Source organism: Petaurus breviceps, unplaced genomic scaffold, assembly GCF_028583685.1.
Source record: "Petaurus breviceps papuanus isolate PSGF00001 unplaced genomic scaffold, PetGlider_PUasm1.0 90881, whole genome shotgun sequence".
NCBI lineage: Eukaryota > Metazoa > Chordata > Mammalia > Diprotodontia > Petauridae > Petaurus > Petaurus breviceps.
Window position 1 is genome coordinate 8222739 of NW_027187369.1, and position 21163 is coordinate 8243901.

General features: G+C 41.2%; 1 protein-coding gene across 7 annotated transcripts in view; it reads right to left on the bottom strand.

The window, feature by feature from the left end:
* Positions 1-21163, bottom strand: part of FRMD7 (FERM domain containing 7) — a 97413-nt gene that overhangs the window by 36523 nt on the left and 39727 nt on the right. Inside the window, exon 4 of one of the 7 annotated variants that reach the window (XR_011165620.1) lies at positions 6728-12047. The exons of the other annotated variants lie outside the window; for them this stretch is intronic. The gene's annotated coding sequence lies outside the window, so the exon portion shown is untranslated. Of the gene's footprint in view, positions 1-6727; positions 12048-21163 lie in introns of those variants that run through there. 7 annotated transcript variants of the gene reach the window in all.

A 21163-nucleotide genomic window follows, 5' to 3' on the forward strand; every position in this document is an offset into this window, starting at 1 on the left:
ACAGAGGACTCAAGAGAGGAGAAGGAATTTGTCCAAGATCACACAATTATTTGGTAGCAGCTCAGGATTCCCAATTCCCAGGCCTGTGCCCTCCTCCCCCCCTCCATCCCGAGCTATAACTAGTGGGCAGTGTACAGGGCCTTTTTTTTTTAAGCAATTGGGGTTAAGTAACTTGCTCAAGGTTACACGGCCAGGTGTTTCTGGGTGGGTGCTAAGTGTCTGAGCCCGGATTTGATGACAGTGGGGCCTGTGCTCTTACTCGCCGTGCTACCTAGCCACCTGGAATATTTTTTTTTTTTTTGCCTTTTGGAGGGCAATTGGGGTTAAGTAGCTTGCCCAAGGTTACAGGGCTAGTTTGTGTGTGTGTTAAGTGTCTGTGGCCGGAACCGAACTCGGGTCCTCCTGGCTCTGGGGCCAGTGCTTTACTCTCTTTGCCACCTAGCCACCCCTGCACAGGGCCTTATGGCCAGCCTCTTGTATGGTGCCTCCACAGGGCTCGTACTGCTGCATGGTACAGGTCCTTCACCTCAACCACCCAGGGCAGGGGCTAGACTCATCCCCTTTCCTGGTGCCATCCCAAATATCCTATGTACTTTCCCCACCCATCCTCCACCAAGTGAATTTACACCCCTCCTTACTTAGGGCTCTGATTATACCACATTACATGCCTCTACAAAACACTTCAATATACAGGGAATAGGATAGAGGCACATTTTAATTTGCAAAGGAAGGTGAATTTATGGGAAAATAGGTAGAAAGATGTACAAATTAGCAACCTGTACTAAAAGGCTGGACCCCAAGGGCCACTGACCTATCTTCTATTTACAACCTCCCAGGGCCAGCTTTGCCAATACCTTCCTCCTTGAAGTGCTGAAGCTTATTTGTGGGGGCTTGCATTAGCTGACTCCCTGTTATTTATGCTGCAAACAAAGTCTGCTCCTCTCTCCATGCTCAGCTGGATACTCGCTGGTCTCAAGCACCCACATTGTGATTATCTGTTTGAGCCCACGGACTGACTGGTGCATCTGTGTCAGGAGAGGGGCTCATGGAAATATTTCTATCTTTGTCACTCCCCTACTCAAATCAGCTCCAGCATCTTCCTACTGCTTTGAAGAAAAAAGATCAACTCCTCTGTTGAATTTTTAAAGCCCTCTAGAATCTGGCCCCAACCTACCTTTCCAGTCTCATTAGATATTGTTCCCACACACTAATCCAGCCAAACAGGTCTTCTCTCTCCTCCTCACCACTCTCCATCTCCATCCCTGTACCTTTGTACTGGCTGTACCCCACACATGCAAAGGACTCCTGCCTCACGGGATCCTGGGCATCCAGTAAGATGCAGCTGAGGTACCATTGTCTATAGATAACCTTTCCTGCTCCCCCAGCTGCTAGGAGCTCGGTCTCCCAAACAACCTTCTGGGTCTCTCTGTATGTACCTGGTCATTTTATATTTGTGCTGGGTATATTTTACATGTATTTATCTCCCCTGTTAGAATCTGGGCTCAAGTCTCTAGCCCAGTGCTTGGTACACAGTAAATACTCAATAAATACAGGTAGATTGTGCCCACCATAGGAAGGGGGGGGGTTCTGGGTAATGTAGAAGATCCAGACACTAAAAGCACTTAGTAATGGTTTTACATTGCTGTGAGCTGGCTTAGGGTCTCTTTTCGAGGAAGACTGCATCCTCCCAGGCTGCTGAGATCACCAAATACACCTTCAATAGCCCAGGACCCAAGACTTGCTCTGGCAGTCTGTCCCTCTGTTCACACAGATCACTACCCCATCTTTACCATAGGAGGCAGCTTCGGGACTGGCTGCAGTCCATGCTGACCACTCCTTCCATTCCAAATGAATGTATGGGAAGAGCATTGCAAACCTCAAGCCACAACTGAAATGCCAATTATTATTATTACAATGACTGACAATTTAAAAAGCACTTTCCTCATATGCATGCAGGAAAGTAGGGAAAGAAAGTATCCCCAGTTCTACAGACAAGGAAGCTCAGGTTCTGGGAGAGAAAGGGACTTTTTCAGGGTTCTACAGTCAGTGTTAGAGCCAAAATTCAATCCCGTGTCTCTTGCTTCCCAAGACCAATGTTCTTTCCAATGAACTACACTGCCTCTTCAAAAATCCCAGTGTGGCTGAGCTGGCTTTCAGAGGCCCTTCAGAGCACCTGGATAAGGTGTCCATGGAAAAAGCCTTTGCTTGAACACTTCCAGTGCCAAGGGAATCCGCTAGCTTGGGCAGTGAAGTAGATGGAGCATGGCACTTAAAAGCAATTAGACCTTTGGTTGGAATCCTACCACAAATATGAACTATTGTAGCTGGATGGCTCTGGGCAAGTCACTCAATCTTTCTGAGCCCGTTTCCTCATCTATAAAATGGGTTGTTGTAGGAAGCCAATGAAAAAAAAAATGGAATGTGCAAGAGCTTTTCAAATCTTTGAGGGCCAAAGAAATATATACTCTTCTTGTTACTTCATTAGAGAGTTCTTTCCATGGTTGGGCATCTTAAAAAGATGCTTCCTGGGGGGTGGAGTCAAGATGGCAGAGTAGAACCAGGACTTCCTTGGGGCTCCAGCTTCCACCTTATGTAAAAGGGGACTCTGAACAAACTTTGGAGCTACAGAATCCACAAAATGACACAAAGAAGCTAACCTCCCGCTGAGGACAGCCTGGCAGGAAGTGGCCAGCACAGTGCTCTGAGATCTGACTCCAGCCCCACTCTAGCAGGAGGTTTTAGCCTCAGGGCAGGCCACAACTAGCCACTGGCTGAAGGGACTTCAGATAACCAGTAGCTGTGGCAGTTTCCAGAATTATCAACCCATAGATGGTAAGTACAGTGATAGGTCAGTGCAGTGTGGACTTTGGGATCTGGTAGTTTGGGAGTGTGGTCAGCCTTTGCCCCTGGGGTGAGAAGCTGTGAGGAACCACTGCCGTGCAGCTCCTGCCACGTGGCAGCTTCAGCTCCTGGCCTGCAGATTGTAGGGGGACCAAGTGACCAGTCTGATGGGTAATTCCTCTTGCTTTAACCTGCTTGGATCTAGATTGCAGTCTAGGGTGGAGGTCCTGGGGTGTGCAACCAGTTTGCCAGAGTGTGTAGAGGCTTCAGAGAGGACACCCAACTAATACCTTCAGCATCTAAGCAAATCCCAGTGATTTGAGACAAAGCTCTCCTCTCTGGTAGCAGAGTCCTACTGTGGTAAAAAGCTCAAAAGTCACGTAATTGAGTGGCAACATGAGCAGGCAAAGGAAGCAAAGCAAGCAGAGCAATTCAACTTTACACTCCTATTTTGGGGACAAAAAGGATCAAAGCATGGAACAGGAGGAAGACAATGAAGTCAGAACTCCTGCACCAAAAACTTCAAAGGAAAATACAAGCTGGTTACAGGCCATAAAAGCTTAAGAAAGATTTTGAAAACCAAATAAGAGAAGTGGAGGAAAACTTGGGAAGAGAAATGAGAACGATACAAGAAAATTATGAAATGAGAGTCAACAGCCTGACTGAAGAAAATAACACCTTAAAAAACAGACTAACTCAAATGGCAAAAGAGGCTCAAAAAGGCAATGAGAAGAATGCCTTAAAAATCAGAATTTGCCAGATGGAAAAAGAATCTCAAAAGCTCACTGAAGAGAATCATTTCTTCAGAATTAGATTGGAGCAAATGGAAGCTAGTGACTTTATGAGAAATCAAGATACTATAAAATAGATACAAACAAATGAAAAAAATAGAAGGCAATGTGAAATATCTCATTGGGAAAACCACTGACCTGGAAAATAGATCCCCAGGAGAGATAATTTAAAAATTATTGGACTACCTGAAAGCCATGATCAAAAAGAACCTAGGAATCATCCTTCAAGAAATTCTCAAGGAAAATTGCCCTGATGTTTTAGAACCAGAGGGCAAAATAGAGCTCGAAAGAATCCACCCATCACTCCTGAAAAAAATCCCCCCAAAAAAACTCCTAGGAATATAATAGCCAGGTTCCAGAGTTCCCAGATCAAGGAGAAAATATTACAAGCATCCAGGAAGAAACAATTTTAATATTGTGAAAACCCAATCAGGATAACACAGGATTGGGCAGCTTCTACACTGAGGGATTGAAGGGCTTAGAATATGATATTCTGGAGGTCAAAGGAGCTGGTATTTAAAGCAAGAATCACCTACCCAGCAAAACTGAGTATCATGTTTCAGGGGAAAATATGGTCATTCAGTGGAATAGAGGACTTTCAAGCATTCTTGATGAAAAAACCAGAGTTGAATAGAAAATCTGACATTTAGATACAAGAAGCAAGAGAAGCACGAGAAGCTAAACAGGGAAAAGAAATCATAAGGGACTTATCAAAGTTGAACTATTAACATTCCTACATGGAAAAACGATAATTGTAACTTATGAAACTTTTCTCAGTATGAAAATAGTTGAAGGGAATAGAAATGTGTGTGTGTGTGTATACACACACACATATGTCTATATAGAAGGGTATATGGGCATATGAATACATATGTGAATGTGGGTATATATGTATACAGGTATACATAGATAGAGGGCACAGGCCCAATTTAATAGGAAGGGATAATACTTAAAAGGTGAAATTAAGAGGTGAGAGGATTATAATGAGAGGAGATGGCGACAGACAGAATGGGGTAAACTATCTCATATAGAACAGGCAAGGGAAAATGGTTACAATGGAGGGGAAGAATAGGAAGGCAAAAGGGAATGGGTCAACCTTATTCTCATTGAATTTGGCAAGGGGAGGGAATGAAATACACACTAAATAGGGTATCTCACCCTATAGGAGAGTAGGGGGGAAGGGGATGAGAGGGGGGATGATGAAAGGGAGGGCAGGCTGGGGGGAGGGAAGTTGGAAGCACCCACTTTTGAAAATGGACAGGATCAAAGTAGAGAATAGAACAAGTGGGAGGTAGGATAGGAGGGAGGGAAATATAGTCAGTCTTTTACAATATATCCACTATGGAAATGTTTTGCATAGCTACACATGTACAACCTATATTGAATTGCTTATCTTCCCAGGAAGGGTGGGTAACAAAGGAAGAAGGGAATGAATATGGAATTCAAAGCTTTAAAATAAAATGTTTTATATATATATATATATATATATATATATATATATGTACACACACACACTATTATTAACATTATTTTACATGTAACTGGGAAATAAAATGTACAGGCACTGGGGCATAGAGATCCACTGTGCCCTACTGGAAAGTCAGAGGGGGTATGGGAGAATATATGAGAGAGAACAGATTGGAGGAGGGATATCCAGTGGGAGTGCTATTTTGGGGTGGTGGTTAGAGGGAAAAATGGGGAGAAAATTTGTAACTCAAAATCTTGTGGAAATGAATGATGTAAACTGGAAGTTAATAAAGCATTTTATAAAAAAAAGATGCTTCCTTTTCATGTTCTCCATTTATCCCCCACCCCCAGGTCTACACCCAGCACTCTCAGAAACACTGCGATTACTACTTACAGCCTGGCTTCCCACAATGCCAACAGGCTCAGTTGCACTGACACCCCAATTGCTGGGTATCAAGACTTTCCCATTATACCCCAAAATAATATCAGACCTCAACATTTGCAAGAGGATAGCTGACTCGAAGCCAAGAGCTGGAGAAGCAAGAGCAACAGAAAGGGGTGACTTTTCCCGCAGGTTCCCATACTGGGTGCTTCGCCATTAACTGGCTCCCAATGTCTCCTATATAACAGGCTTCCTTGTCACTTCTTGTCAAAAGATCAGCTTTGAGCTGCCTGAAATGTCTATTCAAAACTTAGCCTAGAGCAAGTCTTTCTGAAAGTGGCGGTCACTGATTCAGGGCCTGGTAGGCAGGACCATGTCACAGGCAGTAAATGAATATAATACTTTAAAAAGCTGTTCTCCTTCTCAGACTCCCCCTCCCCATCTTTACATGCTTAAAAGGCTGTTAGCCCCTTGGCACTCCCTGCCCCCATGGCTCCTTTTCTTTTTAATGACGTGCCCAGAAAGAATAGGAAATGCCTAGGCCCTTCGATGGGAGTCATTTGCTGTGAAAACGTTCAGGTCTGTGCCTTTCCAGACGTCTTTCCACATAAAAACGATGAAGAGATGGGAAAAATGGCAGGCCTGGAACCACAGACATCATACCAGAAACATATGATGCACATAAAAAGAAAAACCCACTTTGAAAGGAGGTCACCCACACAACTGACCTGTAGCCTGTTGGCCAAAAGTAATTGTGAGTTTATGCTTTAAAAACAAAATATACCTTTTGTATGAATCCTAGGAAATTTTTTGACTTTTTCAAACTATCCTTCTGATGATTATTATTTCAATTAGGAACCATCAATCTCAGACAAATCATAAGCTAGGCTACAATGAATGAAAATAAATACTGCTACAACATATCCAGTATCCTGACAATATTGGGAAATGACACCTTGGAGAAGTACAAATTATCTCAAAGACTTGTTTCTCTTCAGAAGCTATTAGACTGAATGGAATCATCTTGGAGTTTGAAATTAAGTACCAAGTCCAGAATAGCAACAATAAATAAAGCTAAGTACAACCTGAACCTTCCTCGTTTTTTTCCTCTTTCCTAAAGCTTCCCATACAAAGCATCTTTTTGCCACTCTTTCCTCTTTTGGGTATTACCTTTCCTCAGGGAGAATAGTAGAGATCTGGCTTCTCCTTTCCACGACCAAAATGTTGTCATCACTCCAGAACAAGTGATCAGACAAAGGATGATTTCAATGAGAATTCCATCACTCACCCCTTGGATGCTCAGCCCAAACAGGTAACTCCATGAAAGCAGACTCTCCAAGCTGCAAGGGATCTCAAGAGACCAGCCCAGGCCAAAATGGGCCAAAACAAGACTCTCCTCCTCAGCAGCCCTGTCATACAAGCGATCATCCAGCCTTTGCTTAAAGATTTCCAGTGAAGGTCAACTCACTACCTCACCAAAGTGTGCTCCCCATTCTACTACAGGACAGCTCCTACTCACAAATGTTAAGCATGCCTCAAAAACTACTCTTTGTTCAGGTAAGAGTACTTGTTCTGGAGGTGAGTTCCAGGAAAAAATGCCCCAAAGCAATTTTTAAATTAAATAAAACCTCACTTTTCTCAAAGGGAAAAAGTACCATGGTTGGATGGTTTTTCCTGGGGACAATAATCACCTCTTGGGTTGGCTAATGAAGGTAAAGTGGACAAATGGCCATTAGGTCATGCCTGATACAAGGACAATAAGGGGACTGCCACTTACATCTACCATGAAAATCTTCTGGGAATCATCCAGAAACTGGACTCGCAAGTGCAGCATCCTCGCAGAGGCAGGAGGCTGCCGGTAGTCTTAGTGCTGTAGGTATCAAGTGAAAAGGGCTTCTCACTATGCAGCCTGTCTCCACTTAAGCTTCCCTCTTGCAGCTGGATGGAGCTTGATAAAGAAACCGCCCCTGGCACAGGGCAAAATCCAGTTGGGCTGAAGAGATGTATGCCAAAGGAGGCCGTGCCAGAAATAACCCCGCTTGCTAGGGCAGCCCCCTAGATTTAGATGGCAGACAAAGAGGAAGCATTCCTTGCTGGGATGCTGAGTGCATCCTTAAAGGAATCTCAGCTTTGAGAATGAGCTTTTAAAAAGAGGATTTGTAAGCCACAGGGCATCTCCTTGATTTCAGAATTCTACATGGGAAGATGTTCCAGCAGAACTACGCAGATAGGCATCTCTTCATTATAAAATGAAGGGGTTGTTGGAGTGGGGAAACAGTGGGGTACAGTGGCTAGGAAACTACTCTGATTCTACCTAGCTGGCTAACCTTGGGCAAGTCCCTTCTTCCCTGGGGCCTCAGTTTTCCCATCTATAAAATAAGGTAGTTGGCCCTTTATCAAAATCTTGTTGGGCTTATGTGCTTAGAACAGTGCTTAACACATAATAAACACTTCTTTTTTTCACTCATGCCTAAGCCCCCCAAAGAAGTCAAAACTAGAAAGGCTCCATATGCATGTGTATATACACATATACATATATAAACACACATATACATGCACACACATGTATACACATACACACAAATATGCACAGGAATACTTTTTTGTCACAGTAAAAAAAAAAACAAAACAAAAACCAAACGAAAGGGAAAAAAGCAAACCAGGTGCTCACTGACTGGAGGATGGTTGAACCAATGCTAGTATATGAATGTAACAGAACGTTATTGTGTCATAAGAACAATGTTCTAATTATGAGTAATTTGGAGAAATGTGTGAAGATTATAAGCAGAACCAGGAGAAAAATATATGCAATTACAATGATGTAAACAAAAATACTAAACCAAGGGTGATACTAAATAACTATGAATACTGATCCTAGTCCTAAAGACATGACAAGGAAAAATAGACTACCCTCCCTTCACTGGAGAGGGAAAGTACCGTGAATATGAAGGGTTGCATGCATTTGCTATGTCGTTTGGTTTCGCTGAACTGTTTTCTTTGTTATAAGGAAGGGGAGGGGGAAGGTACATCCAGAAATGACTGTGACATGAAAACAAAAGGAATCGATAACTTTTTCAATAATAAAAGTATCAGACTAGATGGTCTTTGAGGTTCTTCTTAGCTTGTATGTCTGAAGATTGTATAATCCCCATTAAAAAGGACATGATGTGACATAGCAGAATGTCAGAGTGAGTAGAAACAGTGTTGGATTCACAGTCAGCATAACCTGGGTTCAAATTCCACCTTTAATACTAGTGAGGTGATCATGGGCAAATCAGTTTCCATCTCTGGGCTTTAGCCACCTCATCTTAGAAATAAATATCATACTTGTGATGAAAGGCTAAAAAAAACCTATGGTACAGAACTGTAGTATGATGGAGAAGATGCCAATTTATGAGAAATTCAGGGATACATGGGAAGATCTGGATGAACTAACAGACTGAAAAACAGAATAAAGACAACAAGAAGGACTAATAGTGACTTCAGGTTTGTGACCTGGTACATCTCTGAAATGGAGGATAGAAAGCTGAGGAATAAAAAATTCTTTGGCCTATCAGAATCCACAGAATGAAGACCTGTCTTAAAATTACAGTGTCTCTTTTCTCCTAGCTTTTGGAAAGATGGGAAACACTTAAGAGAGATGCAATATATCCAGGATAGAAAACAAATTTGTAGTGGATCCAGTAGACTTGTAACTTTCTCCCACAGTAATGACTACCAAAGACCAAGAATAGAGAAAGTTCATAGTGGGAAAAAGATGCTAGTGAACAATATAAGAGGGAGATACAGGAAACATTTGTTGCCACTGTCACAATATGGTGGGTTGTGAGGGAAGACCTAAACCACAAAGACACCATCTGAAGATGAGGGCAAGACAGGCTATGGATGCTTGAGCTTGCCAAGGATGATGGAGATGATAGCCCTCTGTGTCAGTGTTTCTACCCATGCTAGGAAGTGACTTTCTATTCTAAGGCTTATCTAAAGCTTATCTCTGTTCTCTGAAGTTACATCTTTTAATTTCAGTTTAATTTGTTTCAATGTCAACTTGATAAAAGTTGACAGACCATAAGTGTTTTGATCTGTTTAAGAGACAGATAAATATATGCAACTAAAAAGAAAGTGCTAAAACAAAACTTAAAGCTATGTAATTAGAGTGACCAATCTTAGTACTAAAAAATGAGGGAATGTATTACCCTTCCTTTGTTGCAGAGGTAAAAGACTGTGGGTGTAAAGTGTTGTATACCCTGTCAAATATAGTTGATAGGTCAGTTGGTTTTACTTGTTTTGCTTTGTTGCAAGGGAAGGTGGAGTGGAGTATGGGTATATCTAAAAACAGTGAGGACAAGGCATATAGACAAAAATATCAGGAGTCTTTCTTGAATGGGGGATCAGGAACTATAAGAATGAGAATCTTGTTATGTTTGATTAACTTCTGAAAAGTAGAGAAAGCTCAAGTTATGTGCATCTAGTCCTTTTAGTTCCCCATCCTAAGATTGGCCTTTAAAATAGAACATCCTGTTGCCTTTCCCCTCTGTAGTCACACACAGAGGGATGGAGGAAAGAATGGCTTGAAAAGCCAATAGTACTCACATTCTAAAGGGGGGAGGGAGTTTAGGGGAAGAGAAGGTAGTACAAAGAGGAGTCAAGGGCAAGCTCTCAGAGGACATATGAAGAGATGGGATCAAATTCTTAAGAGAATGCTGGTTTTAGCAAGAAGGGTCACTTATTCATCAGAGCCCAGAGAAAAGGAGAGAATTGAGGGGTGTGATACTGAAGGAATTTGAAGTGTAGACTTGGGGAGAAGAGGAAGCAAACAATGGGTGGCCTCAAGTTTTTTCCAGTAAAAGAACAGGTCTTCTGTTGAGGTAGGAGAATGGGGGGGGGGGGGGGATGTAAAAGCAGCTTAAAGGAAGAAGAGATTTGAAATACAGGCTGAGATAGTCCATCTGAAAAGAACAAAAGGATTGTCAATTGCAGTGAAAGCCTTAAATGAGATTAGAAAACAAATTTGTAGTGGATCCAGTAGACATGTAACTTCCTCCCACAGTAATGACCAGCACAGGACCAAAAATAGAAAAGGTTCATGGTGGAAAAAACCCAAGGTTGGGGCTTAGAAAAGGATGAGCCTAGAAAAAGCTTTCTACACTCATTACCTCTATTTTCTCATCTTCTACTCACTTTTTCAATCCCTTGCATTCTGGCTTGTCTCCACAACTTTGACTAAAACACTGTTTCTTCCAAGGTCACTGAGGCTCTTTACTGCTAAACCATTTCTCATTCCCCATCTTTTTTTGACTTCTCCGCAGTATTTAACACTGTTGTCCAACCTCTCCTTTTAAGATTGTCTCCTTCCTGGGTTGCTGTGACAATGGTAGGACGCTGATCTGACAAGGCAATCAAAAGTAGAAGACATTGTAAAGATGGACTAGTTAACAATAGGGTCAAAAAGTTTGAAGGGAAGAAAGGCCAGAGTTAGGAGTAATAGCTGGTAAAGTTGGAAATTACACTGAAGAGGGAAAATTGGTTCAGCAGAGGTAACCAACAGTGAAAAGATGGAAATCTGGAATATGGGCCAAGAGAGGAATTTCAGAGCAATGGTTTAAGGTGGAACACTTACCAGTGATGACAAGATCAATGAAATAACCATTCTTGTGTGTGGTTTGAGATGGAATGAAAGCACAGATTTTGGGAATAAAACAGACTGATAAACCAGGAAGCAAGGGCATTTGAGGATATAACAATATGTAAACTAAAGTCCCCAGTGTGAAGACAGAGATTGAGCTAGAGAGGAAGTCTATGAGTCAGATATCAAACTCCTTAAGAAAGGAGGAAGACCTAGAGGTGGGTAGATGACTGAAATTGGGATCTAAATAAGGTGATGTTTCTGCATGGAGCAACCTCAAAGGAGTAAGTCTGAAAGCTGCAGTGAAGAACAAAATCACACCAACTGCTTTTTCTGGCCTAGTGTGTCTGAGGCACTGGAGAAGGTGCATCCAGTACTGAAGATGTTGGCCACAGGCACTATGTCTTCTAGGGGAAGCCAGGATTTTGTGACTGAAAAAACAGAGTATGAGAAAAGATCTAATACAAAGAGTAGTTTGTTATCTTTAGAACACAATGAAAGGCCAGGGAAGCCACAAAGAATCTGACTAAATATCAAGTCTTCTAGTTGAGGAACAGTAGATTGTCAGACCCTTCCCAGAAACAATGGCAGCTGAGACTCTTGACTCCAAATCAGAGTACACTGGATTAACATTGCCTTAACAAAAAGTAGAAGAGGCCAGACAGCAAGAGGCCTGAAGCCAGATGGGAGGAAGATTTTGCTATTTGTGGTCGAGTGAGGTCTAGTTGATTTATTCACCCTCCAATCATCAGTGAGTACAGTTCTGCCTCAAGCCCAGCTCCAATGTGGAATTGATTACCCGGGGGTGGGGTATCAGGTCTCCAGTCTGGGCAGGTCTTGGTGGTGAGGGGTAAGGCTAGGAAGCCAGATGGCAAGAGGCCTGTCTGAGCCTTGATCTTGGTCTTACTTCAGGCCTGGTGGCCAGGTGGTTGGGTACAGGAGACTGGAGGGGAATAAAACCATAAATAGCAGACATTAATACAAACTTTAGAAGACTTGCAAAGCACTGTAAACACAGTTTCATTTGATCCTTACAACTCTGTAAGGCAGGTAGTATTATTCTCATTTCTTAAATGAAGAAACTAAAATTGAGAGATTTTTAAATAACTTGCCAGGGTCACACAATATTCAAAGCAGCATCTGAATTCACGTCATCTTGACTCCAGGAACAGCATTGGAACCTCTTGGCTAGCTACTGATAGCTAAAATCAGAAATAAGACCTAATGTCTGAGCTTAAAACAATATGTAGCTCTCAAAGAACTAGGACTAAACAAGCATATTTCACTATCTCAATGAGGGAAGGAGGGAATTTGGAACTGAAAAAAAAATGTTAAAAAGAAATACTAAAAATTGTTTTTACCTGTAATTGGAGAAAAACAAATTTTTAACAAGCATATTCCCCTCCTCTTTTTCAACCTATATTTCATCTGTTGACAATTTCTATATGAGACAATTCACATAAAAGTGCACCTTTTCCCAGTGAAGTGACCAACTTTGCTGGTTTCTAGAATGCTCTGACCAGTTATGGGCACTAGTTTAGGAAAAACAAAGCAGAGCACAGTCAGGGAAATAACTAGGATGGTGAAAGGACTGGCCATTATTTGTAGTAAAAACAGTATTTAATTTATGTGGGCTGTGGCTTCCCATCAAGAAAGCTGTCCCTGGGACTTGTCTGGTTCAGAGAACTATAGGTATAAGAAGCCATTTCTTTGGGTTAGAATTCAAGAGGTTTGGTAGCATTCCTGCTGACTTACTGGACATTTTTCTGACCTAATGTTGCTGCCCTAGTGAATGCATAAGTGGGGGGAAGGGGGAGCATCTGTTTTCAGTAGTGTGTCCTTTTTATTTTAAGTTATTTTTATTACATTTTATGGTCCACAAGTATCCCACTGTGATCCAATCCCAAGCCTGAATCATTGGACTGGCTTGATCTATGTTTGTTTGGCCCACAACAGTAGTTAGCAGGATTAGATGGCATGATTTTGTGGTTCTCATGGTTGAAGTACAGGGAAGGGCCATGCCAGAAAAAAGGTAGGCTCAGACTGGATGACCACATGACTCTGGTATTCTGCATCTGCAGCACTGTTAGGCCTACGTGGAAAGCTCTCTTAACAGGATAAGGTGGCTCTCACTGATCCTGTAATATTAGCCCAATGAGTGCTTAAGAAGTTTGACAGGGAGAGTAAAAATATTTTGAAACCTAATATGCCCCAACTCTTAAGTTTTAGAAAAGCTGGATCAATAAAAGGAAAATGAAAACAAACTGTCTGCATGTTCAGTAATAAAAAGATAGGAATCCACTTTCAGTTTTTAAGGCCCATGCCTTAAATCAGAGAGGCAGTAAATGGCATTGCAAACAGCTCAGGTGAAATGTACAATACTTATGAAGGGGAAGGAATGGGAATAAGCTGTAGGTGAGAAATAAGGCTTCTGACTCAGAGGTCCCACCAGAAAATGTGTCAAATCTCGCTGATATTCAGAGTATTATTAGGGATGAAAACCAAAGCCTGAACGAGGATGAGAATTTGGAACTGTTGCACACAGTAAGAAAGCCAACCTTATCCTATTACAAACCCCTGGAGTGGGGTTTCCTCTACAAAGAGATCAGATAGTGAATGGGTTTTCACCAGCAGGAAACCTGGGAATTTGCAGAAGCTTAAACATAACCAACAAATCATTAACACAACCCTTATTAAGGGTGTGGTCTAATGGAGGTAATGTGTAATCCCTGCTGAGGAATATTATCACTTTGTAAGGCTTCACAGATTCCCTTGGTGAAAGCCAGTTAAATCAGTTAGAGGCCCTAGATGGCAATTATCCTTCATTCCTTTTAAGGTGGCTAAGATGGGGAGTTCTGCATACTTGGCCCAATAAAGATGAATTCCATTTTTTTTGGTAGTTTCCTAGTGGGGTCAGAAAGGGTGAGGGGAAAGTTCATGGTCAACTTATGTCACCTCACCCCACCTCCTCTACCCACCCTATGACCAGCCTGTGTCTGAGGCAACTAGATTCTATGTTCTCGGTGGAGCCCACATGAATGGCATCACACTTCAGCTATGGGATTCCACTATCACACCTCCATACAGACCTGGGCAGAGCAACTCTTGAAACCCAAACAGGAGACTAGGACAGCCCCAGTGGCTTCCCAGGAAAATATGGTTCCTTACATGAATATATGCTCAGGGGATAATGGGAGGAAGGTCTGTGCCCATCATCTTATTAGATGAGCTGTGATGATACCATCTCCCATAAGGAACTTCAGATGCAACTCGAAACACACGATTTCAAGAAAGATGAGTGATCATCAATAGACTATTTTAGCAATAATGTGAGATCAGGGTGATTCTGTATGGCCCAAACTTAGGACATCCCTGAAATGCCCCACCACACCTGGACATTCCAAGTTAACTAAGTCTTTGTACACAGACTTTCAGGACTCAGAGCAAGGGCCCTTAACTTGCTTTGTCACGGACCATTTTGGCAGTCTGGTGAGATCTATAGAACCTTTCTCAGACTGTTTTTTAATGCCTAAAACATATAGGATTTCAAGGGAAAACAACCATACAAAAATATAAAAAATAAAAATACAAGTTCACAGACCCCAAGCTAATAGTCCCTGTCCTAGGGCAAGGGCCAAGTTTCCTCTGAAGCTCAGACTATTCTAACTGCAGAACCAGGGGTTATGACCACTGCCCAAGTGACAATGGCTTTGGAAGGGGTGTAAAGGGATCAAAAGGGAACCATCAAATATATAAAAGGCTGCTAGATACACTGGCAGTGAGGTAACTATTATACTAGGTACTCTTGATGAGTCTAGTGGGGAACCTCTATTTCTACTGGGAATTTTGGAAATAGGTCTACTGAAGGGATTGGTATTACTGCTTAAGTGGAAATAGGTAGAAGAGAAGATCCCCTGTCTAGGTCAAAGCTGTGATAGCTAATAACAATAGCTAGCATGTATGTAGTACTTTAAGATTTGTAAAGCATTTTACATGTATTTTGTCATTTGATCCCAACAACATCTCTTCAGGCAGGTGCTATGAGCCCTGCCCCCTTTTACAAATAAGCAGACTGAAAGAGTTTAAGGGACTTGCTCAGGGTCACACAATTAGTAAGAGGCAGAATTAGAACTCAGGTCTTTCTGACTCCAAAGTCAGCACTCCATCCACTGTACCATCAAGCTGCTTTTGTGTAATTAGTATAAGTCTATTGGATATGGATATGATGAAAGGGAAGAGAAAGGAATAGCCATTTACACGATACCTACTATGCACCAGGCACTGCTAAGCATTTCACAAATATTATCTCACTTCATCCTCACAATAACCTTGGAGGCAAGTACTGTTATTATCCCCACCTTATAGATGAGGAAACTGAGGCTGACAGCAGTGAAGTGACTTAGGATAAGAAGGGAAGTAAATAGGGAAAAAAAATTCTATCACATTTTTTCTGAAAAGGGTTTGGTATTCAAGGTACCTAACAATTAATAGATATAAGACCAATAGCCATTCCCCAAAAGATAAGTGGTCAAAGGACATGATTAGATACTTCTTAAAAGAAGAATTGTAAACTATTAGCAATAATATGAAAGAATGTACAGATCACCAATAATAAGAGAAAAACAAATCAATATAACCCTGAGGCTTTACCTCACACCCTATAAACTGGCAAATATGAAGGATAGCAATAGTAAATGCTGGAGATGCTGTGGGAAGACAGGTACACAGGAACATCATTGGTGGAACTGTGGATACAAGCATTCTGAAAAACAATTTGAAATTATGCAATAAAATGACTAAAATGTCCAGACCCTTTAACAATGACAAAAATAAGCTGGTCTTATATCCTAAGGAAAATAAGGGCTTATACACCAAAAGAAGCCATTGATAAGGATGTTCTCATATACATCAAAATATTCACAGCAAGACTTTTTATAACTGCAAAGAACTGGAAACAAAAGTAGATGGCTGTTGCTGGGAGAATGGCTAAATTGTAGTATGTAAACATAATGGCATATTAAAGTGCTGTAAAAAATGACAACTGTCATTCCCCAACTGACAAGTAGTCAAAGGATGTGAACAGGCAGTTTTCACACAAAGAAATCAAAGTTATCTACCACTGCATGAAAAAATGCTCTAAATCACTACTGACTAGAGAAATACAAATTAAAAAAAAAACTACCGAAGTAACACCTGATACTTATCAGACTGGCTAATAGTACAGAAAAAAAATAATAAATGTTGGAGGGAATGTGAGAAAACTGGAACACTAATGCACTGTTGGTAGAGTTGTGAACTAATCCGAATCATTCTGGAGAACACTTTGGAACTATGCCCAAAGAGCAATCAAATTGTGCATACCCTTTCATCCAACAATACCAGCACTAGGTCTATATCCCAAAGAGATGTAAAAAAAAAAGGTTAAGGGACCTATTTGTACAATGATATTTATAGCAGCTCTCTTTGTGGTGGACAAGAATTGGAAATTGAGGAGATGTCCATCAAATGGGGAATGGCTGAACAAGCTGTGGTATATGATTGTAATGAATTGCTATTGTGCTATAAGAAATGATGGGAGGCTAAATCTCTATTGATCAGAGAAATGGAAATCAAAACAATTCTGAGGTACCACATCACACTTGTCAGATTGACTAAGATGACAAAACAGGAAAATTATAAATGCTGGAGAAGATATGGGAAAATTGAAACATTAATTTCCTATGAAATTGTGTATACCCTTTGACCCAGGACATAAATTTGACCAAATCCCATAATTTTACTGTCCCTGACAATTCAAGAAAAAATTGAAACAATTTTTTTTTTGAGGAATAAAACCCTAAAACATTATAAACACAATGTTGTGTAAAGTACAACTTTATACCCTTTGACCCACAATACCACTTCTAGGGCTGTATCCCAAAGGAATTATAAAAATGGAAAAAAGACCCACATGTACAAAAATGTTTATAGCAGCTTTTTTTGTGGTGGCTAAGAAGTGGAAATCGAGGGGATGCCCATCAATTGAGGAACGACTGGACAAGTTGTGGTATATGAATGTAATGGAATACTATTGTGCTGTAAGAAATGACTAGTGGGCAGACTTCAGAAAAATCTGGAAAGATTTATATGAACTGACACTCATTGAAACAAGCAGAAACGAGAACACTGTACACAGTAACAGACACACTGTGCAATGACTAACTTTGATACTTACCTCTTCTTAGTAATGCAAGGATCAACAACTCCATAAGACTCACAATAGAAAATGCTATACAGCCAGAGAAAGAACTATGGAGTCTGAATGCAGATTGAAGCATACTATTTGCTCTCCCTTTTTTTGTTGTTTTTTTTTCTTTCTTGTGGTTTCTCCCATTCATTCTAATTCTTCTTTATAACAAGACTAATGTTAAAATGTTTAATAAGAATGTATATGTAGCAGCTTCATCAGACTACATGCCATCTTGGGGGGGAGGTTGGAAAAAATTTAAAACTCAAAAGCTTATGGAAGTGAATGCTGAAAACTAAAATTAAATTAATTAATTTAAAGAAAAAAAATTTTTTAAAAGAAACGTTCAACATTATTTCAGGAACACCTAGCAAGACTTCTATGACTTGATGCAGTGAAGTGAGCAGAACATCATACACAGTGACAGCAAGGATCAGCTCCAAAGGGCTCATCATATGAAATGCTATCTGCCTCCAGAGAAGGACTTGATGGTATCTAAATGCAGATTGAAGCATACAATTTTTCGTTTTCTTTCCTTTTTTCTTTTTGATTCACTTTTTCTTCCACAAATGACTAAAGTAGAAATATTTTACATGACTGCACATGTACAGCCTATATCAGATTGCATACTGTCTCAGGAATGGGGGGGGGGGGGGAGGGAAGGATAGAATGTGGAACTCAAAACTTAAAAGATCTATACAAAATGATGGAAAATAAGCAGATCAAGAAAACAACATAAAAAATGATAACAAGCAATGTAAATGGAAAAAGTCAAAAGTACACATTGCATAATTAGAAGATGCATGGCTCAAAAAGATACAAAAAGACATTCCCACTCTCCCACTTCGCGGAGGTGGGAAGTCCACAAGTGTGGCACATTACACATTTTTGGCCTTTTTCAGTGTAAAAAGTTGTGATTTTTCCTTTTTTTTTTCCTTTCCTTAAAAAACACAACAAAATGAACTTGGTTGCCCTGAGAAATTCCTCATTACCGTTCGTCAATTTCATGATAGCATGCTTGCCTGGGTTCTGGATAATGGACAATGCTCTTATGTGAAATAAGGCTGTGTGCTTGCTACCATGCTTTTTAGCCTGATGTTTTCAGCCATGTTGTCAAATACTTTCAATGAGGATGAACACAGCATCAAGGTCAGCTACCACACTGATGGTAAATTCTTCAGTTTGAAAAGGCTAAGCCAAGACCAAAGTGGAGGGAGTGTTGGTGCATGCTCTTCTGTTTGCAGATGATCATATGCAGTAGAAAACACAGGTGCTCCATCATCCATATGTGGAACCACTGATCACAGGAAATGGAACTGTGGATAAATTCACTTACCTTGGTAGTGTACTTTCCAAAGATGTACACATTGATAAGGAGATTGATACATGCATTGCCAAAGCTAGTTCAGTGTTTGGAAGGCTCTGAAGTAAAGTATGGGAGAGAAGAGGTATTAGACTGAATACCAAACTGAAGGTCTACAGAGCCAGTGGTGCTAACCTCATTGTTATATGCCTGTGAAACCTGGACAATCTACCAATGCCAGGCCAGGAAATTGAATCACTTCCATTTGAATTGTCTTAGGAAGATTCTGAAGATCACCTAGGAGGGTACCCAACACTGAAGTCTTTTCTCAAACTAAACTGTACAAGCATTCAAGTTCTGCTTCAGAGAGTGCAAATCTGATGGTCTGGCCACGTTCGAATGTAAAACATATATGCTTGCCAAAAAGACTTATTTTATGGAGAACTCACACAGGGAAAGCATTCACATGGTGGTCAGAAGAAGTGACACAAGGACACTCTCCAAGGTCTCTCTTAACTGTGTGAGTGATTGTGTGATATGGGAGACACAGGCACAGGACTGTTCAGCATGGCGAGCCCACATCAGAGAAGGTACTGTGCTTTGTGAGCAAACCAGAACTGAAATAGTTCAAAGGAAACAGGATGCACAAATTGAGAGAATCAACCCCAAGTGTTCACACGGCACCTGTGGTAGAACATTCTGAGCTCGCATTGGTTGGATCAACCACAGCTGGACAAAACAAGACTTGACTCTAGCATAGTGATGTCATTTTGGTACCCTTCAAGAATGAAGGACAACAGCCTATACAATGGCTTTCTGGGAGGGAAAAAGGGAGAGATGCTGGTAAAAAACTATGATGATTAAAAAGACATCAATATAAACTTATTTTTAAAAAATTTTAAACTGCATTTAAAAAAGAAAAGCAGTCACTGGCCCATCACTGAAGCAGGCCTGGTTAATTATATGATTAACACAGGGTCAGCCTTAGTTTAGAGGGTGCATCACAAAATAAATAATGTCAAGCAGTTTGTCCCTCTTTCCTTGACTCCCTTGAGGAACACCACTTTTCCTGGTTCACTGGAAGCCCAGCATGGTTAATTGGGTCTTGGCAGCTATTAATCCATCAATGGGGGATAATTTGAGGGATGGGGTCCAGACAAATCTTCCCAATGGGTGGCATGTGAATAAGCCTTGAAGGGCAAGGTTTTTGTCCATAGTGATTCATGGGCAGTGGCCATGGGGCTGGCTAAGTGGTCTGCAGTTTAGAAAGAAAGGCACTAGACAATCAAGAGTTCTCCTCTTTGGGATCAGGACCAACTTGGCTGATGTCTACCCCACTGCATTGTTGTTTGTGCGGAATATTAAGTTTGTATCAGCAACACCAAACACCCTCAACTGGGCTGACTAATCAGGCTGAGGTTCTTTCAGGAATGACAGGAGGGAGACTAAGCAGGCAGGTAGGCAAAAAACATTTACTAAGCACTTGTAATGTGTCCCATTGTCATTTTGGGTATGGGAACTATGATGCCATACTGTGGTGGGCACAGAACTGTACAACCCCAGAGGTGGCTAGGTGGCACAGTGACTCCTGCCCTGGAGTCAGGAGGACCTGAGTTCAAATCTGGTCTCAGACACTTAACACACACACACACAAAACTAGCCATGTGACCTTGGGCAAGTCACTTAATCCCAATTGCCCTCCAAAAAGCAAAACAAAACAAAACAAAATAAAAAAGAACTGTATGATCCCCTTAAGTAAGGATGAGTCACTTACTTTTGTTCAATGATTCTCTTCCTAGTATCAATCAGCGCATCCAACTTTGAAAGATTGGTATGATATGATCCCACATGGTTCTTATCTTGCCTCTGACTGGCAAAATGATTCATTGGCCCTCTTTCCAGACCTCAGGGTAAGAAGTTTCCCCTTACTCTAACTGATTTTTAGTATATGGCACTGTAGTGCCACTTAAATCTGCTACCATGGCAGCCACTAGCCAAGGTTTTATAAAACATATCTTTCCTCCTTATGGGCCCCCTTGCACCATTGCCTCTGACTTCACCACAAAACAGGTATGACACTGGACCTGCTGTCACCCAGAGATTTTCTATCTCCAGAATTATCCTCAAACATCTGGTATTCGTACTCAACACTGGAATGAACTCCTAACAGCATCTCCATAAACAGAATCCTCATTATCAGGGTTGGGTGTCCTTCCTCCTAGAAGTCTATAAGAAATTAGCATTACCCCAAAATGGGGTCGTGAAGAATTGGACAGAACAACAAAATGGAAGGGGAAGATGACAAAGCATTTCGCACCCAATCCTGGGATCACACTCTCCCACAAAGAGGCAGAGATGAGTCAGGGGCTGGAGGTTAGACATAAACTTAAAGTACAATGTATAGGGAATATGTGGTCAAGACAACTCACAACTCTGGGTCAGGTAGGCCTCGATGTGCTTTCCTTCTCCAGAATCCTCACAAAATTCACTGCAGGGGTGGAGAATGCATGTCAGTGACAAAAGAACAGAA